This window comes from Drosophila nasuta, chromosome 2L, assembly GCF_023558535.2.
Source record: "Drosophila nasuta strain 15112-1781.00 chromosome 2L, ASM2355853v1, whole genome shotgun sequence".
Classification (NCBI taxonomy): Eukaryota; Metazoa; Arthropoda; class Insecta; order Diptera; family Drosophilidae; genus Drosophila; species Drosophila nasuta.
In genome coordinates, this window is record NC_083455.1 from 16,899,928 (window position 1) to 16,918,779 (window position 18,852).

At 35.6% G+C, this 18,852-nt stretch overlaps 1 protein-coding gene across 2 annotated transcripts in view; it reads right to left on the minus strand.

Annotated features, from left to right (window-relative positions):
• Positions 1-18,852, minus strand: part of LOC132798436 (putative neural-cadherin 2) — a 160,668-nt gene that overhangs the window by 61,165 nt on the left and 80,651 nt on the right. Inside the window, exon 1 of one of the 2 annotated variants that reach the window (XM_060810290.1) lies at positions 10,088-10,245. The exons of the other annotated variant lie outside the window; for it this stretch is intronic. The gene's annotated coding sequence lies outside the window, so the exon portion shown is untranslated. Of the gene's footprint in view, positions 1-10,087; positions 10,246-18,852 lie in introns of those variants that run through there. 2 annotated transcript variants of the gene reach the window in all.

Sequence of the window (18,852 nt, forward strand, 5' to 3'; positions counted from 1 at the left end):
TAAGTTACTCACATACCAAGCAAGGAGACAAACAAGCTGACAGCTCAGCGAAGCCTTTTCAAAGATACTTTCTGTTACTTAGCTCAAGGAATTAATCTTAGTCGCAGTCTCAACTGCCGCCTTTCTAATATATTGTCCTACTTATTTATGTAGGTCAGTGTTGGACTCTGACAATTCTAAACAAACTTATAAGTTAACAAAGGCATTTTAATAAATGCGACAATTCTAAACAAACTCATTATTGAACAATGACATTTTAATAAATGGGACAATTCTAAACCAATTCGTTATAGAAAAATGGCAGTTGATTAAATACACAAACAAAAACAAAAAATTTTAATATTAGCCATACCGTTTTTAAATTAAATAAAAAAATATGTGAAAGAAGCGATAACTAAATTAAAACAAGTTTTTCTTAACAAAAAATATAAATTATTTCAAATTAAATACTAAATGGCAAAATGTAGTAGAAAGACTAAGAAAAATGAATAAAGTGCTTGACTTACAGGTCTTGGCTATTGCCATATTGGATACAAAAATGTATATTAACATATGTATCATATGTATATATAAAATAGTTTCTTAAAACAAATGAAACCCAAAAGTGAATACCGGAACATGACTGATAACTTTACTCTAAAAATGAACTCCAATGACTTGGATCTAAATATTAAATGAGTAAACTTAATTTAATAAATTCCTAAAATGCAAATAATCAAAGTGTCTGACTTGCAATTAGTTCAAATTTTGCAAAATATAAATACAATAATGTCTTTTGCTATGACATATTTTTGTAAAGGCAAACAAACAGATTTTCTATTGAAATAAATTACAATTATTTTATATTAAATACTAAAAAGGAAAATTTACTTTTGAGACCAACAAAATTATTACTGAAAATTCAAACTGCAAATAAATACAGAGCCTGACTAGAAAATTGGAAATTATTCAAGTGGAAGTGAGCTAGCCAGTCATTAAATATATTCTTATGAATTTCATAATTAATTTCCCTTGGCAAACATTCCATAAAGTCAATTAAGCATTACACTTTAACTACCACCGAGATCATCAGCATAATTGAAACTCCCATTTAATGTTTTGGTGCGGGGGAGTTGGTGCAAGTCCGTCTGAGTGTTGCTGAAATAATTGCCGCCAGCGCACTTCTGTTAATAATATGCAGTGCTAATTAAATTTATATAAAAAAAAAACTCGCATAATTTGCCCCAGCCCGACGAGACAAATTGCAGAAATTCGGTTGCCGGCAGCAACGAAAAAAGAAAAACACACACACAGAAGAAAAAAATGTATGCTGGGAAATATTACGAGAGACTCCCACACGAAATGAAAATAGAAATATAAGAAAATAAGAAAAAGACACAAAAAAAAAAGTAGAAATATGAACACACTTAATTAGCAAGGATGAATGCTTTTGCTTGGCAAGGGGAATTTAACAATTGCAGTTAAAGCAGTGAGGTAAAAGTTTGTCGGCCCAAAGTCATGAATAAGTTTTCGAGTTGATTTTTGCAAACTGAATTGCAGCAGTTTTAAGACATTGACTGCAAATGTTGAACTTGTGTGGACGCAACGCAGCAGCTTGACAATAATTTGAACATGTCTCAAGTTGATCATTAGCATATTTCATAGGCAAAAGCAGCAAAAGGAAATGGCGGCAACGCGGTAAGAGGCGAGAGGTGTGAGACTCAAAGCCCCCTCAAAGCTTTCCCCTAGTGACACATTTTCCATATTGCCTTGGCAAGTAAGTAGAAAGCGACGCATTACAGTGTAATAATCTTGGTGGCAGTTGGGGAGTCCGTTTTGGACTGGAATCGAGCAGCATCAGAAGCAACAGCAGCTGCTGCTGTTTACACATCGACGTCTTTGACGCGCCCAAAAATGCACTCAGCCGTGTGACCCATTTAGCCAAGTCTGCATTCGACTGGCTGAAAAATGAGCTCACTGCTCACTGCTCAATGTTTGTTGCATATACATGAGGCGGCAAGTGCAACTGCAGTGGCACTTGCAGCTGCCACGGCAGCACATGATTTGCCTGCCTTGCTGGTTGGTGGTGTTCGCCTTAACATTTTGCTCAATCTTCCCAGTTGTTTGGGTTGTAGGTCGTTATCATAAAATGATTTGATGAACGAGCTGTGCGCACTTTGCCGCTTTTTTATGTATTGCCATGCTGTGGCACAGGTTGCCGAAAAAAACTTTAGCCAGAAGCTATAAGCTTCCAAATTTAATTTTGAAAAAGGCTTAAACTTGCCTGGCATACACTGAAAAATGAAGCAAAACTCAAGAGTTCGTCTATTGCAAGCACTGCGCTAGAAAGTAGGTAATACTTTTTGTGGCGCTTAAAAGTAGGCAACACTTCTTAACATGGACTATAGTGAAGTTCGCTTTGATATTTGCACAAATTCGCACAAACTTAAGTTGCCAAAATGTGGTTAGAGTGCGCTATTCCTAATAATAATATTATTTTTACAATAAAACGGCGGAGTAAATATTCTCTTAAGCTGCGCTTATAAGTAGGCAACACTTTTTTCATCTAAGCTTTAGTACTTAAATTTTCGTTTGATTTCTGGCAATAAATTTCTAATTATTTGGCACTTTTGTTTTTGTTGTAGTTCATTAGTTAAAGTTAGTCACCCCATTTATTTAGGGTCTAATCTTGTTTTGATGGCTGTCGTAGTAGCTTTTTGGCTGGGGCTTTCGATGCTCTCCACACGCGCATACTTCAAAGTTAATTTATGCGGAAATCTTGCAAATAACGAATAGAATGCTGTGGCATGCAAACAATTTAATCAAATCCACAACAACAACAAGTAACTGTAGAGTGAGCAAGCGGCTACAACAACAGCAACTTAATTAAATTTTCACGTTCCACGCCCCAGCTCACTTGAAGCTTTAGTTGCCCGACCGCCTTCGTTGGCACGCCCCTCGACAGCATTCTGAACAACTTGCAACTTGCTTCAAATTCTCTGCCTCTCTACACGTTTTCTTTTTTTTTTTTTTCTTTTCCTTCTCTTTCTGTGCTACGTTCTTCGCTGCTTTTAGCCACTTGAACGCGTCGCCTAAACGTAGCGAGGCGCCCCCAAAAAATTGAAAGTTGAAACCAAAAAAGGCAGCACAAGGCCCGCAGCAATTTGTGAGAGAGAGCGAGCAAACGAGAGTAGCTTAACGGGAGGTGTGGCAACTCCCATTCATTGGCATTCGAACTGTCTGCTCTCCTCGCCATCCAACAAAAAAAAAAGAAGCATGCCTGTTGATGTGTCCCAAACTGGCTTTCATTGCCTGCTAATCAGTTGACTAAATCCCCATTACCATTCGCTGCTTTCTCTCTCTTCTCTCGCGCTCTGCATTTGAGTGGAGTGTTTAAATCAGTGTAATTAACTTTTAAGTTAATTTGCCAGTGGCATAGCAAGTGAGGTCCCATCACCCCTCGAAAATTGCGTGCAGCTGTCTGTCAAGCTGTCATTCTGCCATTCTGACAATGGCTTTGTTTTTCTCCCCCCAACCAAAATGCTAATTAGCGTGCCATCAAAATGCGTGTGCCTACCAACAAAAACAAAAAGAATTCCAATTTGATTTGCTGGGAAAATAATATACAGCAGAGTATTCAAACTAATATTTCAGTTTATAGTCAAAAACATGAAAACAATATTGTACCAAAAAAATGAAGAAAAAAAGGTCACAACTTTTGTGTAACAAGTTTACAATGTAACTTTGGGCATACATAAAATAACGAAAAGAAAAAATATACATACAAGTTGCAAGTTACCCACAGCGCATATTTTTTCATAGTACCAAAAAATTGTTACTTTGTTTTCCGGTTCACCAAAACGAGAGACAGAATGTGAAAGAGAGGGGGTGATTGCGTGGGGCAAAACTGAATTTTAACATTTTCATCTTTGTTGCAAAACTGGGTCAATAAATTTGCAAGTAATGCATAAAATTTGGAGCTGAAACGGAAACGTGCAACTGCAACTGCAACTGCAAGTGTACCAAGCCCATTTCCCATCACACTCCCTTCAACCCGCACTCGCGAGCTCAAAAAGCAGAGACGTGACATTAAAATAAATAAAAATTAATTGGCTCGCTGCAAACACAAAGTAAATAAAAGCGAGGCACTCTCTCGCCGCTTGCAACACTCAAGTGGCACGTTGTGCCCAGCTGACCAAACTATGCATATGCATGAGGGGTGCACTCTGTGGAGGAGGTGTAGGAGGTGGAGCCTCCGGCCGCTCGCAAACAAATGAAAAACATGAAGTAAAACTCAAGTTGTCTGCCGCTGTGCCAATTGCAAGATTTTTGTTTGCCTTTCTCCTTCTCGTCATCCACTTCCGCCTCCGTTTCCCCGGGCATCAATTGAGTGGCGGCGGCGGCAACATACTTAATGCCACATAAAGCAAATAAAATGCTACAACGTGATGTGGTTCAACAACTTGATCAAAAACCAAATGTGGCCCAGACTCGAAGTGGGATAAGCAATTAATTGATATGTTGATTATAATACCCGGCAGGTAAAGTGAAGCCCAATCAGGCTGAAACAGCTGGGGATATTATTAAATATGTTATTAAATAAAGCAAGAGAAATATGCAGAGGGCGGAAAGTTACTCAAAGTTCAAAATACTTTGGAATAACAGAATCATCATAAAATAATGAATAGTAAGTTTCTTTTTAAATGTTAAACGTAATAATTTACACAAGTAAGAAAGCCACCCATCGTGAATAATTCTTCAAATATATCAAATTAATTTACCGCAAAAATTCTAAAATATACCGAAGACTGTAATTGGTATATTGATATATACGGTAAATTTGGCACTTTATGTAATATTCTGAATATTGTATTAAAATACAAAAGTATTTCTTAAATAGCTTTTAACATTTTTGTCTATTCGCATTTCAATTTGCAGGAGTCATAAATCATTACTCTACTACGGGTGTAAAAATTTGTTGAATATATTTAATAATAAATAATACTAGATTATCCAATAAAATGAAACCAAGTATAACCTTAAACAAAATTATTACATTTAAAACTTTTATAATATTACGAAATTTTATTTAAAATATATATGTGTATTTGTTCTCTTCAATATTTTGCGTCATGCCAATGCACAACTCTTCAAATTTGATGACAATGTTTGTGCAGTGCGAGAAGGCAAAAAAAGTTTTGTTTCGAAAGTTGTTCGAAAAACAAAAAAAAAACTTTGAAAACAAATATGGAATATCAGCAAATATTGTTAGAAAATCCTTTTAGTATTCATACGAAAAATCAAAAATAATAATAAAAGTTTCCAATGCATTCAACTTGAAGGAACTTAGAACCCGACTGGACACCTGTCCAAATTTTTGTTGTTCAGCTCGTTTGCAATACATGTAAATTTCACATGACTTTCACTTTACAGACTTTTTTACCCCCTCTTTTTATCAGTGCTGCAATCAAAATGAATTGCTAGTTTATAATTTGGAATACTCAGTCATTTATGATGGAGCACATGATATTTATTGGCTTTTTGAATTGATCGCTTTGTAGGTCACAATTCATTGATTTAGTTTCAACAAAAAATGTTATAGTTGAATTTGTTTCAATCTATGTATAGCTGGGCTATCAATTTGTCTTGATTGGTTACAGTTCGCGTGCGAAATAAATCAAAAAACATATCAGGATATCAAATATAAAGTGCTGGCTTTAAAACACCTGCTGTTTGACAAACAGAGTCGACAAATGGGGAAACTGTCTGTCCTGTGTGTCCTGTCTATCAGCTGGGGTCGCGCATTGAAATTGGTTTTAATGAAGCGTTCGTTGCGGGCCAGTTAGCAACGTTGGCCTGACCGTAAATTGATTGGCGCCACTGTAAACCGCAAATGTTCGTTGGTCGCCGCTAAAATCGACATTGGTTTTGGCGGCTCATCCACAGTGCCTCGCTTCTTCCCACTTCCCTTCCTCTCTGCACATCTCTCTCGACATCTCTACATCGACATCCTCGCGAATCTGCTGAGGTGTGAAAGCCAAAAGTTATTGGAGCACGTGCTCAGTCCCCGTTTGTGAGCAATTAGATGCAATAAATCACAGTCGTTTATCTCGCTCGTGTCCCTGTCTCCCTCTCATTCTGTCTCACTCTTTGTGTTTTCGTGTGCGGGCTTTTGGCCAGAAGCTGCTGAGATTGCTAAGATGGCTGCTGCTGTCTCTACTGCTGCTGGCTATAGGCTCAGATATTGCACACATGACTGCCTCAGTTGCTTTAGTCTTTGTGTAGCCACTCGACTGTGTATTGAAATAGTGGGAATATAGATACACAGATAACACACACATATCATCCAAATACATATATATGCCATATGTTTAACCACACTCACACACATATACACTAGATGAAATAGGGGCACGTTATTCGGTCGTTTGTTGACATCCGAAATATGTGTGTTTGCTGGCAATTGCCCAGAGCGATTGGCTTAGCTCATGTAATTGGCTGCGGATTTCACTAGAATTATATGCAATTATTGTGGGTCAACAGCGTGACACTATATCAATTATTGCGTCCGACTAGCACTGGCTATTGCAATATCATATCATATATCCTCAGGGAAGCTGCACACTTGCTACGATATTCTAATAGTAATTTGGGAAGCTGCACTTAACTTGGTTTATCTAAGCGAATTTGCACTAAATGGCCTTAGCTAAAGTAGGAGTAAAAGACAGCTCGTAAATCTTCAAACAAAACTACAAATTTAAACAAATTATTTGGCACAGATAAGAGCACCGAATAAATTGTGAATTATTGTAAAATATTGCATGCATGAATAAATATATAAATAAATATATATTTGTTAGACTACAGGCTGGTCTGGTTATAAATTATCGCACTAAAGAATTTAGTTCGCAGTTAAACTTCTTATCGTAAATAAAAGTCACAAACGAAACCTATTTGTATTGTGATTATTATTATTATTGAAATAATAATGATTTGCAATTATATTTTTGCTTTTAATTGAAAATTATATCATTTAAGGCGCTTCTAAAAATGGAGTACTTTGAAGAATTCAATTCGTTAACAAATGTAATTCATAAATATTGCAATATAAAAGATATTGAAGAATAAAGAATATTAGTTGATTCTCTATTACTACAATATTTCATTAAAGAAAAATCACTTGGTATTAAACTGCTTTTGAATATATTTAGAAAAAATTCAATAATTAAATTCGCTAAGATTAGAAAAATTCTAGGTATGTTGAAAACAAATAATTTTTGCCTTTCTACAAATTTTCATTTAAGAAAAATATTATATATATATAATATATTTTTTTTTATTTAAATCTAAACAGTAACTTTACATTTTGTAAGCTTGTAAATCTTTTAAAAATATTGCATGATAAATCATAAATAATAAACATATCCAAAGATCCAAAAGGGAATCGTATATTTTGTTTAGAAAGCACTTGAAAATTTAATCTTAATTGTATCTTGAATACACCATAACATATATCTCGGTAAAAGTTTGTCAGTTTTATCGAACCGAAATTCAAGTTCAAGAGATTTTGGGCGAGAAAATGTGTGAAAGTGAGAGAAGCGAGTCCTTGACAAAAACATATCCCTGACACACATTTCACATAATCGTAATCATAATGTTGCACGGTTTTTATGGGTCCGCACCAGTGAAGTTTATGCCAGCCAAAAGAGGGCCACAAAATATAATGGTAGCACACACACACTAACACACGGAGAACGAAAGCAAATGAAGCTGAAATAATAAATTAAGAGAGAGACGACGACGACGACGACGAAGCTGATGTCTACGCATCTCACAGTTGCAGTTGAGCTTATGAGACGAAAGCCAAAAAGGCTGAAGGTGTAAGTAAAGAGTGAGAGAGACAGAGAGAGAGAGAGAGGAAAGGAGCAGGGAATTTTTTCCTTGCTCCCATTTTATGTGGTTCATAAAGTGGCATATGTAAGTCGTTTTAATTATGCAACAGCTAAAACGCAAATGCAAAACTCTTGTCAGAGTTTTAGCCAAAGCACTGGCTTAATAACAATTTGCCCAGCGCAACATTCGAAATCAATTATGGTGAAGCGAACCCAAGGCAAACAAACACACTCATGAGTACTCGTGCCTCGTATTCATCGCATCCGGTTTTATAGCTTGATTTACGAGCATGAAACTAATTAGCTAGCATAATCATAATTACGATTAGACCGACGAACCCAACATTACATTATTTGTTATTACGATTATTATTATTTTATTTGGCAGGGCCAGAAGAGTCAGAGTCAGAGTCAAAATGTAGACAGACACGAGAGAGAACTAAGCCGAGATCCACATGCTAATTATGGGTCTCTGCATAAATCATGGCCTCTGTGCACAAACTAAACTGACTTTGTGTGTGCTCATAATTAGGTTAACCTAAATGCCAATTATGCCTTAATCAAGCGACTAAGCGCCTATCGACCACGCCTCTCGCTCGGAGTCCCAAATGCAATCAGTGGCTTCTGGCTTCTATAAATTTTTCCCACTTGGTTTGACTGAAGCGTAGAGTGCTGATTGATAAATTGATTGATTGATTGATGGCTGACTATCAGGGGGATGGTAGAGCGTTCGATAGCTTGATCGTTAACGCAGCCAGCTGACACCCTTGCAACCAACAACAACAACTAAACTGTTAGCCAAGTTGATTTTGTTAGTCTTTTTTCCGCTGGTGTGTTGGGTTGTCATAAATTGAGATTAATCATGTTTCTGATGGCCTTTTTTGCGGATTGACGTTGTATACAACATGATAGCACTTAAGCGGCTTAGCGGCATTGGGCTTTTCCCTCCTCCTCCCCTGCCTCACTTAACTGCCCCTCGGGCATCATGTGTATAAATCGCATATTTAATATATGTATATATATATTTATTTTTGTTGTGGTTGTAATCGTTGACATTGCTGCTGCTGCATTGGGTTTTTTTTCGCCTCATTTTCACATAATGCGCACAAAATATGTTAATTATTTTAAAGCATATTATATTGCTGTTTTTAACAGTTAAGTCACAACTTTTAACACATTCCTGACATCTCGTAATTAATCACACTATTAAATAATGCGCATTTTTCATTTAATTAATGGCATCTGCTTTAAACATTTTATAATTGCGCCGATGGAAAATATCATTTATTCATTTCATTTGTAAAATGTAATTTGAATACGTATTTATTATTTTCATTTGAAGTTTATTAATTCTGTTTTTTTTATTTATGTTTTTTCTAAATTAATATTTGGTTTTTTTATTTAATTTATTGCTTTTAATGTTTTTTATTTGTTTTAAACATAATTCCATGTTATTGAATATATTTGTTATTGAATAGATTTATTCTTCTTTTATTTGAATATATTTTTTTTCTAATTTATTATTTTGTTTTTCATTAATTTATCGTATGTAATGTTTTTCTTTTTTAATTAAAACTAAATTGTATTTGTTTGAATAGATTTGTTATTATGCAGAAATTGTTAAAAATGCATTTGGCTTTAATCACTTTGGAATTATGATGAACACAACGCTTGGAGCTATTTAATATCAATTTGGGTTTAATTGCAATTGCAATTACAATTACAATTGAGCAGTTAACAGCTTCGCACTTTCCGCTCTAAATCATTCTTATGATGCATGTCATCATTTGCTTTCTATCCATAATCCATTTTGCAAACGGCATGAGCATTAATTAAACTATTTACACGCACGATTTGATTAAGATAAACGAACATTTTAATGGCGCCATTTTCACACACCATTTATCATAAGTAGTCCGCATAAACAGACTCAGATATTTTTGGCATAGGATACTTATTTTTTTATTTTTAAATTAAATTCATTACATTATTCATTTGGAGTGGTGCAAAAATTGATATTCAGGAAATTCAGCATTTCTTATCGGGCTGCCATCAAATGTGAAACATGCACATAAATTTTCGGCTATCATATCACATTAATATAATTTATCTCCTTTGCTGCTGCTGTTACAACTTGAATTTCTCTCGCCGAGTAAAAATACACTCCCACACACACACATACACACAAACACACGCACACTGCTTTATTGCCTTACAATTGAACATTGAATTTATTTTACATTCTCGTGTGTAATCTTTCATGCACATTCGGCACGCGAAACAATAAACTTTGATCACATCAGATACTGTTAAACTCTGTCGCAGTTGCTGTTGTGTTATCGTTATCGCTTGCCCCCGTTTTTATCGCTCTCAGAGTAGCCGAGAACACGCGCACCGCCGTCAACAGCTAAAAATGTACTAACTGCCAGAACAACAGCAGCAGCAGCCTTTGACAGGATGCTGGATAAAAGCAGATGCACCTTAACAGTAACGTCAACAGCAGCTTAACAGCAACAGTCACTGTTAAGGCTTGCTCTTAATTTCGTCGTCAGTTGTATGTGGGCGCTGTTGAAGTGTGTGCTCAGTAGGTTAGTAGGTTGACCCACTGTCTGCACTTGGCATCAATGCCGGCAGTTAACCAAGTTAACAGAGGGAAATTTACTCTTTCGAGAGCTAAGCCGGTTTGCTGTTGGCCGCTCAACAGCTCAACAAGTATGTTAAAAGGGCGCGAGGATGTTAAGTGAGAGAAGTGCTCTTAGTAGAAACTTAACTGAGTGCAAGCTTAACACTTTACAGAGCTCTCTCTTAAAAGACTTTATGCATCGCTCTCGCTGTTGATTCATTGTTTAATTCCTTCTCAATTCGATTCTCTTGCGCTGTTATGACTTATGTTATGTTCGCCATACATCAAGTCAGCTTAAGCGCCCCAGCATTAAGCCAACTCTTTGGAAAACCTCATGAAGTTTTCCCCCCAAAATTATTACTATGCAAAAATACTCAAATATATGTGTATGTGTGTGCTTATGCGTATTTGCACATGAATTCCAAAAGTGGCTACAAATCAACGACTTGCGTCTATGATTTGTATTCGGCTTTTTGCCATTAATGCAACTGCTCGATAAAAGAAACATAAAATGCAACTTTACTTATTTTTGAAGTTTTCCAATGTATCGCAGTTGCTTGTGCTTTCTTAAACTAGCATTTAATAATTTATAGTTTCAATTATACTAACGAGAATTTTAATTTGTTTTTAATAAAATATATCATTTGGCATGTAGTCTCTCGACATGAACTCATAACAAATAGTATATATGAATATAAATTAATGTGTCAACTGAAAAGTATCATTTCGTTTCATGAGAAAGTTTTGTCTTTGAAAGCTTGAAGACTCTAAGGCAAGAATGAAAAATTTGGCACACATAAAAGTGAAAGATGCATCCAAGACATTTTCAGTCTAATGCTTTAAAGAAATAAATTCAACAATACTATTATTTAATGAAGATTAAATAATGAGCATTTTAAATACATTTTATGTACCTGAAATTATCAAATATCTTCTCGATATACGTAAATATTTTACTAAAAAATTCCGATATTTTCAGTCTCAAACTTTAAATAAATGATTTGAGAAATACTTTCATTTAATTTAGTTTGAATTATGAACATTTTATGTCTTCTCTCAACCTAAAAATTCTAAAATATATTATGGATAAGTCAATGAATCAAATATCTTATTTATATAGATAATTTATTGAAATATTGTCATAATTAAAAACGCTTTTAGGGTGAATAGATAATTGGTAATTTTAAATAATATCTAACCTTTTCACCTTTAGTTGTTTTTTATTACTATAAACTGTATTTCAATTAATTTTATTAAATGTTGCTTCTGTTGACTTTTTGCAAAATTCATAAAAAAAATAGATAAACTACAAAAAAAGTGTAATAAACACAAAGGAAAATTGTTAAAATTTGGTATTTGCTTAACTGTAATTATTTTAGCTGTTTGTATTAGTTAATAGTTGTGGTCATACGCCATATTTAATTGGCTAGGCACAACACAACGAAAAAAAAATGGAATGTTTTGCTTATTTACATTGGCCATTTGCAGTTATTGACATGGCCCAAAGTAATGCAAACAAACAGAAAAATAAATGTTTTACTTACGTTATGGCTCAAAAGGCAACAAGTTGGATGAATGCACTTACCTGTAATGAGAGAGAAAAAACGAATAAGTAAACAATGTTAATTAGAGTGCATTTGAACAAATATGATTACGCATAATCATAACAACGATGGCAATAATAATATTATTGATAAACGGCTTAAATTGCTTCGCTTAATTCACAAGTTCAGTTGCCAGAGAGTAGAACTAGTCGAACATTTTGTGCCGGAGGCTCAGTCATTAGAATTGAGTGCCGAAATCATGTGGCAAGCCGCTTAACCTTATCAGTAGCTAGTAGCAGCTGCAGATCGAGTTGCAGTATTTCCGCTTGAATTTATGGGCCAGACCAATGCATAAATATGCAAAATATGAGCCTGGCCAAAATGCCAGCTGGGACTACGCAAATGCACTGACGATGTCGACGAGACGACCACAAAACCCGAGAAGCAAGCAGCAGCAGTAGCATCCGATGCATTGCAATCAGCAACAACAAAAGAAAAGCATGGCTCTTGGCAATTGGCAGTAGTAGACTGCTGTCACGCCCCCCTTTTGGAGGGCAGAGGTGGCAGCAAACCGCAGAAATGCATTACGCCCCGAAAATGCGAAGCTGTTGCAAGTTTTGCGCCATGTTTGTAGCTGTTGACTAAACGCATATAAGTGCGGGCTAATATCAAACGGAAATGCCAACCAAACACACACACACACACACATATGCATGCGAATGCATATGTATCTGCAGGTCACAGACTAATGCAATACATCTTGAGATGCTTGCTTGTTGATGCTGTGTTGCCAGGAGTTAGGATTCGCTTTTGGCTTCGTTTCCGCTGCCCGCCTTTTGAGAAATGCTTGTGGAAAGTGGCAAGACTCGGCATCTCGGCAGCTGCAACTGCAACTGCATTAGTTGCTACAGCTTCTGATTCTGCTTCTGCCTCGGATACAGCTTCAACACTCCAACTTTTGCCACACACACACACACACACACACACACAGTTTGAATGTGTATGTTTGGCTAAGCGGCGCATTTCCTGGCTGAGGCCATCAACTAAATAGCATTCATTTGCGTTGATTTATGCAGGCTAACAGCCACCAGATGAAAAACAGACTAGCAGCAAAAATCTGTAAAACTATTTCGACTCGAAGTGCTTGGCTAAAACATACTGTCTGAATAAAGTTTGGTTGAAGAAAATGTGTATCCTTTCTTTCAATAAAAGTTTAAATTACTATTAAAAATATATTTTTAAGTAAGTTTTCTCTAATAAGATCATTTAATTGTATAAGCTTAAATTCTATTCATTACATTTATATACATTTTCTTGTATATTTCTTTAACTTTATGTTTTCTAAAATGTATATAATAGCTTTTCTCATCATTGATTAGCATTTATTATAGTTTTATTTCTATCACAGAAATGTAATATAAAAATAATGAATTCATATTTTCATATGTAATTCCAGTTTCAATTTATGCTTTGTTTATATCTAGCTAATTGCAACCCATTACAGAAGTAAACCCATGAAAGTTTTCCTACTAAATTTCAATCTTTCATTGCTTCATTGAATGTCCTTGAATCCTATATATGAAGTTCATTATACCCGCTGTCACTTCATATTGTTTACGGGGTATGCATGAAGAGGCATTGCCCAAATGCGGCAGATGCTCAGCCTTTGAATTTATGCTCCAAATGACAGTTTAAAGTTGCAATAAAAATTCAAGGCAACTTATTTATAGTGGCAGTCAGCGATGTAATTACTTTTTCAACACGCACATCATGAACGAGACAGCAACAAGAGTGAGAGTGAGAGAGGTGGAATGAGGAGTAGAGGGGGGAATGTAAAGCATTGCGAGGGGTTCAAGTGATTTGCCGCTTTGGCGAATGCCGTTTGCCTCGTTCTCGTTGTCAGGTCAAATAGCAATGGCTGCATTAGTGTGGACTCCATTGGCCCAATGCAATGGCTGCAATTGATAAATTGGCAATAACCCGTCCTCAGTACGTTCTCCCCGCACCTTTCTCCGTCCCCATTGACAACTCCATAAGGAGTGTCGCCTGTCGTTTGGCATTGACAGTTCAATGTGCGCACTGATGCGCAAATATCAACTCCAATACACTGGCTTACCCCTCAACCAACTCACACTTCCCCTCCCTTTCCCTCTTTCCCTCTTTCCCTCTTTGCACCGTCACTCGTCTCTCGTTTCGCTTCACATTCGCTTTCATTCGTCCTTTTCTTCTTTTGTCGCCTGCTGACTCGATTCTGCTTTGCGCTTTTTATGGCAGTTCGTGACCGAGTTGCAGTCAACTTTAACTTCTCTTCTCTTCTCTATTTTTTTTGTTTTTTTTTGTTTTGTCCAACACTATTTTTCCTCATCTACTCTAGTATTTTTTACTTTGGTTTTTCGGTCTGCAAAATTGAATTAGTGACATTGGCAGTTGCTTTGGAAATCTGTGAGTGGATCTGCGGCACCTTGCGGATGACTGCGATAATTTCATGAGCATTTCACAAAAGTGCTTTTTATCAGTAAACACTCTTAAAAATCGCTATTTTCCTTCCCCTTCTTATTGACTTTTCGCCACATTGCAGTTTCCATTATTAATTGCAAGCAAAAGTATTGAGCAAAAAAATACAGCCATGTGGTAAGCTCACAGCAGAGGAGATTATACAATTTATTCTTGTGACTTGAAAAGATAAAAAAATCTAGAGATTTGAGTCAGTTCTAAACAATTTTTAATTAATTAAAAACGTAGTTGGCAGTATAAATTGATTACTACAAAATTATAAAATAATGTATTATGTATTTAAATATTTGAATGAAAAATAAAATAATTAAAAATTTGACTTTTTAAATTTTCAATAATAATTTCATATAATCTAATGTAATGTCAAAATCAAAGTTAACATTTTGTTACCAGAAATGTATTTGAAAATCAAAAGCAAAATAAATTTCAATTAAATTTAAAATTTCCAAACATTCTATGAGAATTGATTAAATAATATATAATAATAATAAAATTTTTGTTTTTGCCTTAACTTTGTTCAAGCCTAAAGAAACTAAGTTAACTTAAAATATATCTAGATAATATGCTTTAGCAAAATATTTATTAAACCAAAAAAAGTTGTCTTTGAAAACTGCATAAATTCAATATTTTACAATCAAATGCAATATAAATTTCAGTTAAATTTAAAATTGCCAAAACATTTTATGACAAATTCTTGTTTTATTTGTCTTAAGTTCATTGAAACCTTAAGAAGCTAAGTTATTTTAAAATATATTTAGCTAATATGCTTTACCAAAATATTTTCAAAAAAAAAAAAGAAAGAGTTGTCTTTGAAAACTGCATAAATTCAATATACAGCTGCATCCATAGCGCCTTTTACAGCTACCAAAGGAACTAAACTTCATTTAGAAGGCAATATAATCGCACACAAGTGAAGCAAACTCAAACACATACACGCATACACACACGCACACACGCACACACCGGCAAACACACATAAACATCCATAAAGCAGCCACAGAAGTGCGCATATAAAAATCTCATAAATTGAAATAAATAAGAAAAATAACAATTTCTATAGAGCGCACACACATACACCAGCACACATCCAACGACACACACATACACTGGCGCATTTCTTTTGCATCTCAGACTTTACTGCAATATTCATAACTCTTTTCAAATGTGGTCAAGTGCGATGGCAGTCCTCCTCATCTCTGCCCAACTTTCTCCTGTGTATTTCTCTCTCTCTCTCTCTTACTCTTGTACTCTCGGTATATCGCTCTTTCTTTCTAGCTCTGTCCAGCTGAGTGACTATTCACTCAGTGTTTGCCTGATAGCTTTTGTTATAGTCTTTCTAGTCGCTGTCGTTGCTCTTGTTGTTGCCAGTTGCCAGTTCCCAGTTGCTGTGTTATTGGCATCTGCCAGACATCTGCCTCTGCCACACCTCCCATCACTCCACCTTAGCAGGCTGGCAGGCAGGCAGGCAGAGGAGCGAGCAGCCATTCGCTGCCACAATTTTATTAAAAACGAGATGAATGGACAACACTGCACAACATGACATTTGGTACTCACAAAAAAAACAGAATAGTGCACGGATGACGAAAAGTGTAGTTTCACTTCATAATACTTTTGTCAATCCCAATGCCAAGCGTGTAGCTCAGGGTCAAGTGAAGGGGTGGGAGTGAAGTGAAGGGCAAGGCAAGTGTATGGCCATTTCGTTATTCGACATGCAATTGCCATTGCACTGACTTGTATTTTATTTTTATTATATTTCCACACACACACACACACTCATACACCATCTGCTGGGTGTGTGTTTTGGTGCATTGTGTGGCGATTTATGGGTTTTATTTGGCCACTTTTTACATTGTGTGTGTGTGGAAGATGTTGGCTTGCTGCTACGTGGAACATGAACATGGCTATTCGCAGTCTTCGTTCTTCGTTGTCGTTTGGCATTTGTCGCCCTTTTGTATATTGTTAGCTTATTGCACACATTTATTGCACTCTGCACTCTCTATCTATAGTACTATCTCCCTCCTCCCTCTCCATTCGCATTCGTATTTATCTCTGTATGGTATGTCCAGTACGTGCTTTGTTGTTTTCTTTTGTGGATTAGAATGTGCATTGCACATGGCAATCCCTTACACTTTACACTTTACACTTGCTCGTTATTATATGTTGACTTTTATTGGGTTTCTGCGCAAACTTCTACTTTTGAAAACTTGTGGAGTGCCTCATAATTCAATGTGACAATTGTCAACGATGACTTGCCAACTATCCAACAACTCTCCTTTTGTCCCTCTTTTCCCTCTAAATATATACTATCCTGGAGTTTGTTTATCTGTCAAGTTATCGCAGCTGGATATGTTTATTTTGCCATTGTCTCTATTTATTTGTATTTGTTTTTGATACGAATTGCTTTGCAATACATACATTTTAATTGCAAAATAACAGTATTTAAATGTTTTACTCGATTTTTATGTTCTTTAACTTCAACAACCACATGGACATGTCTTAAGAATTTAAAACAAAAGTTTTCACTTTCTAAAATGCTACAAATATATATTATTTAAATGAATTTGCATGTCTAGAGTTAAATAATTGTTGTGTAGCCGAAATAAGTTGCACATGTTATTAGCAACATATTTTAAATTGTTACAGTTACAGATAAAGATACTTTTTTATAGAAACCACATTTGGGAAATACTGTTATTTTGTGAAATATCTATTTTCAATGAGAGTACTGCTGTACGGTATTATTTTGAATATATACTAGATAAGTATACCACGAAAATACTATAAATATACGGAAAACTACATTCAAAATATACCATACACCAGATTTACACACAAAGCAACTAATGCGTGTCGTACTATTAAAATATACTAAATATAGTAAAAAATACCAAAAACCGAAACAAATAAATTCGGCATTTGTATATAACTTCGAATGTGCTCGACTATATATTATATATATTTTTAAATGTACCCATACCATTTAAAATAAATACATAAAAATATTTATGTGCAATCATATTGCGTTAAATAGCAGCCCACAAGTCAATAAATCAAGTTATTTGATTGAGAAATATGTGCCACAAAATGCTAGCAATTTGATCCCAAAAATTCCGAATAGTTGTTAGAGCACAACCAAGACATATATTCTTATCATTTAAATTGTAATTAAACTCATACTCGACAAGCAAATGTGACAACATATGTGTGTGTGTGTATGTGTGTGTGTGTGTGTGTATTCTGTGGGTCAACCAAGTGTTGGGCAGTTTGTGTGACACCACAAAGCGAGAGAGCCGAGTCCTTTTGGTAGCATCAACTTTGCCACAAAAACGGATTGTTCACATATTTAATTTGCGCATAAAGTTAAACACAAAGGGCAATTTAAGAACAAAACTACATTGGTTATATGGGAGGAGGAGTGAGGAGGTGACCAACAACGATGATGATAAGATCCTTAAAAGTAATTACAACACATATTAAGTATTTATGCAACAATAAAACGTTTAGACCCCAAAATGAATGGCAGCCAAGCCAAAAAAGGAGCACTGACACTCTACAGATAACAGCGCCAAAGTTTTCTTCTTTTTCTGTTGTTGTTGTTGTTGTGTGGGGAACTTGCGACAAAACAAAATACAAAGCCAAGAAACAATAATTTTCAAATCCAGCTGCAAAAGTGGAAAACCAGCAAAAAATAAAGAAGACGAAGCAAAGCGATTTAGGCTCAGCGGGAGATATAAAGAAACTTTAAAACGGAAATAAAATGTAACAAAATAATAAAATGTACGCTCGTAAAAATCCCGCTCACAAGTTTTTGGCCAAGAAGCCGCCGCATTGGGCCAAGCAAAAACAACAAACTACAGACTGAAAACTGAAAACTGAAAATGAAGGCAAAAAACCCAAAATTGTAGTCGCTGCACTTGAGCCACAAATTATTTCTCTTTGCGTTGTGTTATTTTTTGTTTGTTTCGTTTGCTGTTGTGCGTTGTATTTTGTGTTGTATGTTTTACAATACCTAAAAAGTTCATAGTACTCTGGTCACACTGGTTGTATGGGGGTGTGTGGGTGTGTGTCTTGTCAAACGATTAGTGCAGGACTTTTGGAAAGTTTTTGCGGCTTTTTTGGGGGGGAGGCGAACGACATCGGCGGAGGCGGCGGCACTTGAAGCTCGGTGTCGTCCTTTTAACGATGCCGCGTCGGACAAGTTTGTGCAAATAGTTTATGGTTATTGCACTTGCACACACAGCAACACACACATACATACGAGTACCATCACATAGTCTCTCTATCATGTAAGTGAGTGCGC